This window comes from Peromyscus maniculatus, chromosome 1 (genome assembly GCF_049852395.1).
Source record: "Peromyscus maniculatus bairdii isolate BWxNUB_F1_BW_parent chromosome 1, HU_Pman_BW_mat_3.1, whole genome shotgun sequence".
Taxonomy (NCBI): Eukaryota; Metazoa; Chordata; class Mammalia; order Rodentia; family Cricetidae; genus Peromyscus; species Peromyscus maniculatus.
The window spans coordinates 62,101,865-62,114,094 of NC_134852.1; the positions used below are offsets into that span (position 1 = coordinate 62,101,865).

At 43.7% G+C, this 12,230-nt stretch overlaps 1 protein-coding gene and 1 pseudogene across 1 annotated transcript in view; one reads left to right on the plus strand and one right to left on the minus strand.

Annotated features, from left to right (window-relative positions):
* The window catches only part of LOC102909767 (L-lactate dehydrogenase C chain), a 56,806-nt gene that overhangs the window by 19,748 nt on the left and 24,828 nt on the right, over positions 1 to 12,230 (minus strand). The gene's annotated exons all lie outside the window — the stretch shown is intronic.
* On the plus strand, positions 9,344 to 10,805 carry LOC121827856 (delta(14)-sterol reductase LBR pseudogene; annotated as a pseudogene).

The window sequence follows — 12,230 nt, forward strand, 5'->3', positions numbered from 1 at the left end:
TGTGGATCCTTATCACCTCTCTCTGCAACCCTGAAAACTTCAAGCTTCAATTGCTTTGCCAAAGAATTACTGCATGTGTATACTGGTCATGGTTAATGTCCAAATGACAACAGCTGGGTCGTAACTCCACCTCAGAACTATCCCACACACAACTACAGACACATTATCCATTTTAGGATAGATGGCAAAGTCCCCTGGGGAATGCTTAATGTTTTAGTGTCTTGTGATTTAAATGTGGTCGAACAGATCTTAAGCACTTAAGCACTGATATTATCTCAATCAATGTTACATTACATGATAGAGGAAAGAAAAGGCAAATGGTTTAGTATACATGTAGATCGGCACAAACAGGTTGCTAATAAAGGAGGGCAGAGGCATGTATGCCAATTATACTCATTTCTGCAATTGGTTACATGGCCTTAGATGGTACTTCTAACTTCCTCTACTATTCACTCTGTTTCCTGTACCCTCAGCAGGTTTGGGTTCTTTTCCTGGAGGAATGACGCATACTCTCTTCCATACTGGCAGGGCCCTTTGTCACCCTGCCTGGATTACATTGTGGTTTCCCAGTGGCTTTAATCACAGGTAATGGTAGGACCAAGAGCCTCCCTAAAGAATCCTCTGCACTCCAGGCATAATCCTTCTCACCTGCATTGTGGAGAAGCAATCCAATGTCCCCACAGTAATCTGGCACCTGCTGGATGGCCACCATATGGTGTCATACTAGGGGGCTCAGTGGTGGTCTCTGTGGTTGGCAGATCTAGCACTTAGCAGTAGCTGAAGCCACATCACCCTTGGTGAGTGGAAGCCCATGTTGTCAAGTGCATGCATAACCTCCATCTCTGCCACCATGCCCACTTTGTTCATGGGCCCACTGGACAAGGACAGGGATGGATGGGAAAGAGGCTGACTGTCCACAGAACAGGTCATTCTGTCTCCTTGATTACTGAACTCCTCCTCTGCTGAAGTCACCTTTTGATGAGCATTTACATGGGACAAAATTATCTTCACATCCTTCCCCATTTGTAGAGAGCCGTTCACAAACTTCTTCCCCAGATATCTTTCTCACAATTTTCTTTTTTTATATTTTATTTTTTGTATTTTCAGTTTAATACAGTACAAATTCTTATCCTAATAGTGAAATGTTGCACTGAAGCTTTCCCAGTGATTAAGTAAAACCAAAACTTATTATAATCCACAGTCATCCTCGGGTCCCCCTTGCTATATAGCCGCCCTGGTTCTGTGGGTTGCTATTGGTGAAATTATTAGGTCCACTCCACGTAGTTAAAAGGGACGTTTATTTTGTGGGGTAACTTACAAGTGAAGGGGTAGGCTATAGGGTCTGGGAAAGATGTGGCACATTCCGGCAGTGTCTCTGGAGAACTCTGCTCAGTGGACCTCCAGCCTTCCAGGGTCCAGGAACCAAGAGAGCTGGCGCATCCAGATCTCGGGTCTTCAGCATCCTCTCTCAGCCTGCCTTGCAAGAGTGACAGTTACCGAAGCCTCAATGGGGGTTGGAACTTCCCGGTCAAAGCTGGAATGGCTACCCACTACAGGTTGCAGTTGGACTGTTTTTTGCTTTATATCTATTATCCACTTATGAGTGAGTACATACCTTGTTTGTCCTTCTGGGTTTGGGTTGCATCACTCAGGATGATATTTTCTAGTTTCATCCATTTTCCTGCAAATTTCATGCTGTCATTGTTTTTGTCTGCTGAGTAGTACTCCATTGTGTTTATGTACCACATTTTCTTAAGCCATTCTTCAGTTGACGGGCATCCTGGTTGTTTCCAGGTTCTGGCTATTACAAATAATGCTGCTATGAACATAATTGAGCATGTATCTTTGTGGTATGATTGAGCATTCCTTGGGTATATGCCCAAGAGTGGTATGGCTTTGTCTTGAGGTACATTCCCAATTTTCTGAAAAACTGCCATACTGATTTCCACAGTAGTTGTACAAGTTTGCACTCAAACCAATGGTGGAGGAGTGTTCCCTTTGCTCCACATCCTCTCCAACATAGACTGTCATTAGTGTTTTTTATCATAGCCATTCTGACAGGTGTAAGCTGGTATCTCAGAGTCATTTTGATTTGCATTTCTCTGATGATTAAGGATGTTGAGCATTTCTTTAAATGTCTTTCAGCCATTTGAGATTCTTCTTTTGAGAACTCTCTGTTTAGCTCTTTAGCCCATTTTTTAATTGGATTGTTTAGTATTTTGAAGTCTAGTTTCTTGATTTCGTTATATACTTGGGCGATCAGTCCTCTACCAGATGTGGAGTTGATGAAGGTTTTTTCCCATTCTGTAGGTTGTCTTTTTGTCTTATTGACCATGTCTTTTGCCCTACAAAAGCTTTTCAGTTTCAAGAGGTCCCATTTCTTAATTGTTGTTCTCAGTGTCTGTGCTGCTGGTGTTATATTTAGGAAGTGATCTCCTGTGCCAATGCGTTCAAGAGTACTTCCTACTTTCTCTTCTGTCAGGTTCCATATAACTGGATATACGTTGAGGTCTTTGATCCACTTGGACTTAAGTTTTGTGCATGGTGACAGATATGGATCTATTTGTAATCTTTTACATGTTGACATCCAGTTATGCCAGCACCATTTGTTGAAGATGCTTTCTTTTTTCCATTGTACAGTTTTGGCTTCTTTGTCAAAAATCAGGTGTTCATATGTGTGTGAATTAATGTCAGTGTCTTCAATTCAATTCCATTGGTCTGTATATTGGTTTTTTATGCCAGTATCAAGCTGTTTTTATTACTATAGCTCTATAGTAGAGCTTGAGGTCAGGGATGGTGATGTCTCCAGAGTTTGCTTTATTATACAGGATTCTTTTAGCTATTCTGGGTCTTTTGTTTTTCCATATGAAGTTGAGTATTGTTCTTTCCAAGTCTGTGAAGAATTGTGTTGGGATTTTGATGGGAATTGCACTGAATCTGTAGATTGCTTTTGGTAAGATTGCCATTTTTACTATGTTAATCCTACCTATCTGTGAGCATGGGAGATCCTTCCATTTTCTGATATCTTCAATTTCTTTCTTTAGAGACTTAAGGTTCTTATCAAACAGGTCCTTCACTTGTTTAGTTATCGCAAGGTATTTTATATTATTTGTGGCTATTGTAAAGGATGATGTTTCTCTGATTTCTTTCTCATCCCTTTTATCATTTGTATATAGCAAGGCTACTGATTTTTTTTTAGTTGATCTTGTATCCTGCCACTTTACTGAAGGAGTTTATCAGCTGTAGGAGTTTCCTGGTAGAATTATGGGGACACTTATGTATTGTATCATCTGCAAATAGTGAAAGTTTTACTTCTTCCTTTCCAATTTGTATCCCCTTGATCTCCTTTTGTTGTCTTATTGCTCTAGCTAGAACTTCAAGTACTATCTTGAATAAATATGGAGAGAGTGGACAGCCTTGCCTTGTTCCTGATTTTAGTGGAATCGCTTTGAGTTTCTCTCCATTTAATTTGATGTTGGTTGTTGGCTTGCTATGAATTACCTTTATTATGTTTAGGAATGTTCCTTGTATTCCTGATCACTCTCAGACCTTTATCATAAAGGGGTATTGGATTTGGCAAAGACTTTTTCAGCATCTAATGAGATGATCATGTGTTTTTTTTTCTGTAGTTTGTTTATATGGTGTATTACATTGACAGATTTTCATATGTTGAACCATTCTTGCATCCCTGGGATGAAACCTATTTGGTCATGGTGGATAATTGTTTTGATGTGTTCCTGGATTTAGTTTGCCAATATTTTGTTGAGTATTTTTGCATCAGTGTTCATGAGGGAGATTGGTCTGTAATTCTCTTTTTTTTGTTGCATCTTTGTGTGGTTTGATATCAGGGTAACTGTATCCTCATAAAAAGAGTTTGATATTGTTCTTTCTGTTTCTATTATGTGGAACAATTTGAAGAGTGTTGGAATTAGTTTTTGAAAATCTGGTAGAATTCTGCACTAAAACCATCTGGTCCTGGGCTTTTTTTGGTTGGGAGACTTTTAATGACTGTTTCTATTTCTTTAGGGGTTATTGGTCTATTAGTTTATCTGGTCTTGATTTAACTTTGGTATGTGGATCTATGCAGAAAATTGTCCATTTCTTCCAGATTTTTCAATTTTGTTCTCACAATTTTCTAATCTTCTCTTTCCAATTCCCTGACCCTCCAGCCAATGTATTGGCTACAGTTCATGAATCAGTGAACAATTGGTCATCTGGTCATTTCTCATTTCAAGGAAAATATTGACCATGTGTACTGCCCAACGTTCTGCCCATTTTGAAGATTTCCCTTCCCCAATATCATTCAGGGTTGTCCCAGAAAGGGGTTGTAATGCTACCACTGTCCACTTCTGGGTAGTGCTGGCATAAGGTGCAGAACCATCAATAAACCAGGACCTATCCTGGTCTTCATCGGTCAACCACTTATAGTGAATACTCCATGAGATATATGGCTTGGGACAAAAGGCACTGTAATCGCAATAGAAACCACAGGCATTTGGGCAACTTCTTCTTGTAACTTGCTTGTGCTCTCAGGACCTGCTCAGGCCTGATCGTATTTATACCGCGTCTACTTGTTAATAGATTGCTACTGTGTACCTCCTACTTTATGACCTGGTGGGTCAGATAATACCCAGTTCATGATGGCCAGCTCAGATCACATAATAACTCAGTGGCCTGTTGTATCCAGCCTTTCTCTGTCCTGCCAGCCAACTCCCAAATACTGACACAGAGACTTATTATGAAAGCTCAGCCTTAGCTTAGACTTGTTTTTAATTATCTCTTATAACTTAAATTAACCCATTTCTACTCATCTACGTGCTGCCATGTAGCTTGTGGTTTTTACCTCTCCCTCCTCATGGGCTTCTTCCACTGTGTCAGGCTGGTGAGTCTCCATTTCTTCTTCCCAGGGCACTCTCTATCAAGAGGTCCCACCTGTAGATCCTGCCTAGCTATTTGTCCTTTAGCTTTTTTCTTAACCAGTCACAGTGAGATATTTTTACACAGTGTAATCAAATATCTCACAACAGCCTATTGTCAAATGTTCATTTCCACTAAGACCCAGTAACAGGCCAAGAACTCTGTCCTAAAGGGAGAATAGTTGTCTGCAGATGACACCTTGCTCCAAAATCCCAAATGTCTCCTTTGTGATTCACTTCCAGGGGCCTGCAAAAGGCTCAAAACAGCATCTTTTTGGGTCACTGTCACCCCAAGTACCTTAGGGTCTGCTGGATCACATGGTCCGAGGGGTAGAGCAGCCTGCACAGCAGCCTGGACCTGTTGAAGAGCCTTCTTCTGTTCCAGGCCCCACTCAAAGCCAGCAGCTTTCCTAGTCATTTGATCTATGGGCCAGAGTGACATACACAGGTGAGGAATGTGCTGTCTGCAGGATCCAGAGAGGACAACTAAATGTTGTCCTTTCTTGGTGTTGGGAGTGGCCAGATGCAATAACTTATTGTTTACCTTAGGAACAATATCTCTGCATGCCTCACACCACTGGACTCCTAGAAATTTCACTGAGGTAGAAGGCCCATGAATTTTGGTTGGATTTATTTCCCATCCTCTGATGCACATATATTTTACCAACAAGTCCAAAGTGGTTGCTACCTCTGGTCACCTGATCCAGTCAGCATAATGTTATCAATATAGTGCACCAATGTGACATTTTATGGAAGAGACAGGTGATCAAGATCCCTTTGGGGGCTGGAGAGTTTGATCATCGGTTAGGAGCACTTGTTGTTTTTGCAGAGGATCTGTGCTTGTTGTGTGTGGGAGGCCAAAAGAGAATGTTGGATCCCCTGGGACTGGAGTTATATAGATGGATGTGAGCTGCCATACCACTATGTAGGGTGGTAATTAAACCTGGGTCCTCTGGGAGAGCAGCCTCCACTCTCAGAGCTGGAACTCAATGTGTAGACATGTTCTGGTCCACACAACAAAGTTACAGACCATTATTGAGTACAAGGGCAATTGAGAGTCTATTCTTAGCTGGGTGGTGGCTCATGTCTTTAATCCCAGCACTCAGGAGGCAGAAGCAGGTGGATCTCTATGAGTTTCAGGGCTACACAGAGAAACCCTTTCTTGAAGAAAAAAAAAAAGCCAAAAAGAGCAGTGTCCTGCCACAAGGAACTCTGAATGCACAAGTTGGGCAGGGTAGGGTTTATAAAGCTAAAACCACAATTGCATCATACCAGGTACAGGTTTCTTTTTCCTTTATTCTTTTTATTTATTTTCATTTTTAAATTGGATTAATTTATTTTGAGACAGAGTTTTTCCATGTAGTCCTGGAAATCACAATGTAGACTAGGCTGGCCTTGAACTCAGAGATTGCCTGCCTCTGCCCCTCAGGTTTCCAAGCACAGAAGGAGGAACCCTTGCATCTGTTAAACATTTTACAAAGCCTTGTTTCTCAGAATGGAGAAACCAGTTCTGGAAAACAGGATGTGGTTGGGGAGAGGAGGAGTTATGGAGTCAGGATGACCTCATGTGACCTCTTCTGGGCCCTTTCAGACCAACTAACCTCAAGTCACAGAAATCTTCACTTTGTCTCTGTACTGGTATTAAAATAATGCACCACCATGCTGGGTATTTTTCACGGTGAAGCCTACACCTGTGTTGTTAGGTGTGGGTAACTTGTCTTTCCTTCTGAGAAAATGTCTCAACCCCAGTGCCTAATCCTATACTAAAATACATGAAGCCCCAACTTAGCTTCAAGAGAACTTTAAAAATAAAGTGAAGCAAGAGTGTGGTGGTGTGCACTTGTAATCACAACACTTGGGAGGTGGAGGCACTGGAATATGGACTTCAAGGTCATCCTCAGCTACATACAACGCTCCAGGCCAATCTGGGATACAGGAGATCCACTATTAAACAAAATAATAAATAAAATTGAACTTTATAGTATATAAATTATAACCTAACAGCTGTTTCTTTTTAAGTCTGTAATAGAGCAAGTCCAATTATAATAGGGCAAATTGTCAAGACTGCCTTGACTGATCTTGTTATTTTTACATCAGAGGAGAAAAAACAAGCCCCAATTTCCTCCCCCTTAACTGTCTCTCAAGATCAAACCCTAGCAGGAAAGCCTTGGAGGCAGAAATGGCAAGTTATTGTAGAAACCTCTTTCTAGTACAATTTCCAGGGCTGATGTCTTAGCTTTCTACTGTTGTGATGAACACCATGACCAACTTGGGGAGGGACAGCTTTATTTGGTTTACATTTCCAGATCATAGTCCACCATCCAGTCAATGACCACAGGAACTCAAAGTAGAAACCTGGAGGCAAGAACTGAAGCAAAGGCTTTGAGAAACCCGCTCACTGGCTTCTTCTCTATGACTTGCTCAGCCTGGTTTCTTTTTTTTTTTTTTTTCATATACCATGGCAATATTTATTAAAATATTGGTGAAAAAATAGGAGTCTCTTGGGCTGCTGAAGGCAGGGAAGACTACACCTCACTCAAGGCGTCTGCACTTTTCTCCGGGCCACTTTCCTTTTTTTGAGCTCACTCTGCAAGAGGCTAGGGCTCCTGCTAACTAGAGACAGCCTTGCCCTCTTGCGTGGCAGGGCCGACTGGGGGGACTTTCTCAAGACCTCCTTTGTGGGAACAGCCTTCTGGTGATGCTTTTTGCCTTCAGGCTCTATGGGGGACACAGGAGTGGTTCCATTCACCTGTGACAGCTTCTCTTTTTTCTTCTGTAGTTTTGGGGTCTTAGCAGGGGTGCTAGGACTTAGGGTGAGGTTGTTGGGAGTTGGACTCTTGGTGACAGGTGTCCCATTCACCTGGGATGGGGTGTTGGCCTTCACCCTCCTCCTCTTCCTCTTGCCTGTGCTGGGGGGCTGGTCTTTACCAGTAGCAGCAGGTGTAGCATCCGCTGTCACTACATCCTGCCCTGATGCAGCATCCTTTCCTGGTGTGGTATCCTCAGACTTAAGTTTCTTTCGCTTCTTGGTCTCAGGCAAGAATCCCTTCTTCTTCCGCTTCATGCTAATGGGGCTCTGGGACTCGCTAGGAACGGCCTTGGCATTCTTCTTTTCTGACTTGGGACGCTGGACTCCTAGCATCTTCATAGCCTGCCAGTAGAGGTCGTAGAGGCGGTTGGAGCCAGAGGAGTGGTTCCCCTGCTGTAGGCTTTGCTGTAGCTTCTGCTGCTTGCTCTGCAGCAAGCCCAAGAGAGAGGTGAGGTCCACAGACAGCTTCTCATGATTGACTGTCCTGAAGAGAGTGTTCAGCAGCTCTAAGGTGGACAGCTCCCTCTGGTGCTCCCCCTTGCTCTGCGCCTCTCCAAGTGTCTGCAGGGTCTGGGCAACCTTTCCCAAGACCTGGCCAATCAGCTGCTCCCACTCAGGATCCTCAAAACATACTCTCAGCTCCCGTGCAGACAGGGTCTTCTGGAGCAGCAGGCACGCCTGGGCCTGATGGCGGGGCCTCGACGGGCCAGCCACATGCTGGACCAGGATGGGGAGTAAGTTCTTACAGATCACCGGATATCGGGAGAAGAGGCTCAGCCTGGTTTCTTATATAATCCAGGACCACCTGTCCAGCGATGTCACCACCCACAGTGAGCTGGACACTCCCATGTCAATTACTAAGAAAAGTAATTAGTGGGCGGTGACAATGCTACATACCTTTAATCCTAGTACCATGGAGGCAGAGGCAGGAAGATCTCCGAGTTTGAGGCCAGATTTGTATATAGAACAAGTGAGTTCCAAGAAAACCAGGGCTGCACAGAGAAACCCTGTCTCCAAAAACCAAAAAAAAAAAAAAAAAAAGGAAGAAAGAGAGATAGAGAGAGAAAGAACGAAGAAAGAAAAAGAAAGAGAGAAAGAAAGAAAGAAAGAGAAAGAAAGAAAGAAAGAAAGAAAGAAAGAAAGAAAGAAAGAAAGAAAGAAAGAAAGAAAGAAAGAAAGAGAGAGAGAGAAAGAAAGAGAGAAAGAAAGAAAATGCACCATAGCCTTGCCTACAGGCAAATATTTTCTACGAGGTCTCTGGGGGTTGAACTCAGGGCCTCAGGTGGCAATCACCTTTACCTGCTGTGCTATCTCCCTGGACCTGGTTTAGAATTCTTCAGCACCATGTGTCTATCCCCTTCCTTAGTGATGGAGTATTGTTGCTTATGATCAATTGCCAAATTTTTACACAAATGTATCGGATGCCTACGTGAATGTGGGACATCATAGTTTTAAGACTTATTGCTTGTGCTTAGAATACAAAATCCACTAACAATGGAAATATACTAATAAAAATAATCTAGGGACCTCGAAGGCGCGAGTGCGTGGCAGACGAGTGTGTCGCACGCGAAACTGCCACAGGTCGGGAGTGGCTGGAGTTCCCGCCAGAGCGAGGTCAGACTAATTTTAGAAGATGCCAAGTAGGAAGTTTGCCTAGGGTGAAGTGGTCAGAGGCCGATGGCCTGGAAGCTCCCTTTATTATGAAGTAGAAATTCGGAGCCATGACAGCAAATCCCAGCTGTACACTGTAAAATACAAAGATGGAACTGAGCTGGAACTGAAGGAGAGTGATGTGAAGCCTTTAAAATCCTTTAAGCAAAGGAAAAGTGGTTCAACTTCCAGCTCTCCTTCAAGATGCCTTGGCAGAGCGGCTCAAGGTCATGCTCCCAGTCCCAGTCCCCTGGCAGGGCACCAAAAGGTTCCAGAAGATCTGCGTCTGTCTCCCACCAGGCCGACATTAAGGAAAAGGAAGCAGGGAGGGAAATTCTGCAAGTTAAACTGACTCCGCTTGTATTGAAGCCATTTGGAAACAGCATCCATGTATACAATGGGGAACCCGAACATATGGAGAGGAATGACATATCACATAAGAACAAGCAGGAAAGAATTATTTTGTCACCAGAAGGCAGTTATATAGCTACACAGTGCAGCCTTGGTCCAAGAAGAGAAGAGGTCAAAGTCGAGGAAGTTGAGTCCAAGGAACAAAAGCTTGTTACCTGAAGACCCACACCTTTGGAGACCTTTCAAGTGACCACTCCACAGAGGAAGGACTTGGAGTTTGGAGGCGTACCTGGTGCGTTCCTCATCCTGCCTGGCCTGCCTGCTGTCCTCTTCCTGCTGCTGCTGCAGCACAGACAGAAGGACTCAGCCTGCTGACGTTCCCTCCTCCTCTGCCAGCTTTGGACAAACTCTGGGAAACCAGAGTGTGCGGCATCTACCTCCTCTGGTTTTTTGTTCAGGCTCTCTTTTACCTTCTGCCGATTGGGAAGGCTATAGCAGGAACACCTCTTGTTGATGGAAGAAGACTCAAGTATAGACTAAATGGATTCTACACTCTTCTGGGGCGTGGGGCTGCATTATGTGTACACTACTTCCTTCAGTTTGCACTCACAGCCGACGTCCTCTGGGTGCTCTTGAGTGTCTACCTCCACGCCCACTCTTTGAAGGCCCCGAGGGATGAGCTGTCTCCGGCCACTTCTGGAAATGCTGTCTATGATTTCTTCATTGGCCGTGAATTAAATCCTCGAATTGGTGCTTTTGATCTCAAATACTTTTGTGAATTGTGTCCTGGATTGATTGGATGGGTGGTGGTGAACTTGGTGATGCTTTTGGCTGAAATGAAAGTACAAGAACGTGATGCCCCGTCCTTGCAATGGTCTTGGTTAACAGTTTCCAGCTCTTGTATTTGGTGGATGCCCTCTGGAATGAGGAAGCGTTGCTGACTACCATGGACATGGTCCACGATGGCTTTGGCTTCATGTTGGCCTTTGGGGATTTAGTGTGGGTCCCATTCACCTACAGCCTTCAGGCCTTTTACCTGGTCAGCCATAACAGAGTCTGAGCTAGGGTAGTGCTCCAGTATCTGGGTATCAGCTGTAAGATGTTTTCTTTTGATGGTTGGCAAGCTTTATAAGAAGATTTTATTTGAAAATGAAGAGTTGCTTTGAGCTCAAAAAAAAAAAATCTATAGCTGGGTGGTGGTGACTCACATCTTTAATCCCAGTACTTGGGTTGCAGAGACAGGTGGATCTCTGAATTCTGTAGGCCAGACTGGTCTACAGAGTAAGTTCCAGAACAGCCAAGGCTACACAGAGAAACTCCATCTTGAAATAAAATAATCTAGTTATACCATCAATATAAATTTATACCAATTAGCTGTTCATTAAATAGTGTCAGAGAGGGTGGAGAGTTGGCTCAGGATTAGATCACCTGCAGCTCTTGCAGAGGACCTGGGTCTAACCCACAGCACCCACAACCATCTGTACCTACAGTTCCAGGGGACACAGACCTACATGTAGGCAAAACACCCATACACATCAAAATCCAAAAAAAAATCCCTAAATCAGTACTCTAAATAAAAAAAAAAAAAAAAAAAAAACAAAAAAAACCCACAACTTGTCCAAGAACTTGTTATTCCTCAATAATGCGACAGTAAAAGCAGCGTTATGTCTGTGTATATGCCCATGTGACTGTGTAGGATGGAGGTTAACCTGAGATGTCTTCCTGAAGGCTATCTACTTTAACTTTTTGAGACTAAGTCCCTCTCTGTGGTTTGAATAAGCATGGCCTCCATAGACTCATATTTGAATGCTCAGGGTGTGGCATTAGGGTTGGACTTCCAGGAGGAGGTTTGTCACGGGTGGGGGGTGGACTTTGGGATTTCAGATGCCCAAGCAGGGCCCATTGACTTGTTTCATACGGCTTGCTGATCCTGTAAGCTGCCAGCTCCCTCCCATGAAGATAATGGACTAAACCTTTGAACTGTAAGCCAGCCCCAATTAAATGCTTTCCTTTAGAAGAGTTGCTGTGATCATTGTCTCTTCACAGCAATAGAAACACCTTAAGACACTTACTGAACCCAGAATTAGTAATTCACAATTCCAGCTAGCTTTATTCCTCTACCTCCAGAGTGCTAAGATTGAATGGGTGTTTAAAGACCTGGGGATCCAATGCTTTACCAACTGAGTGTCTCCCCAGCCCAACTGTGTCCTGTTTGTTTTCTAAACATGGTCTCACTATGTAACTCCAGCTGTCCTGGAACTATGCAAACCAGGCTGGCTGGAATGCAGATCTACCTGCCTCTGCTGGAATCAGAGGCAAGTAAGTGCCACCTTGACTGGCTGCCCACCTGTACCTTAAGAAATGAGCTGGAGTGGAATTGTGGTGGTGCACACCTTTAAACCCAGCACTCGGGAGGCAGAGCCAGGCGGATCTCTCTGAGTTTGAGGACAGCCTAGGCTACAGAGTGAGTTCCAGGAAAGGTGCATAGCTACACAAACAAATCC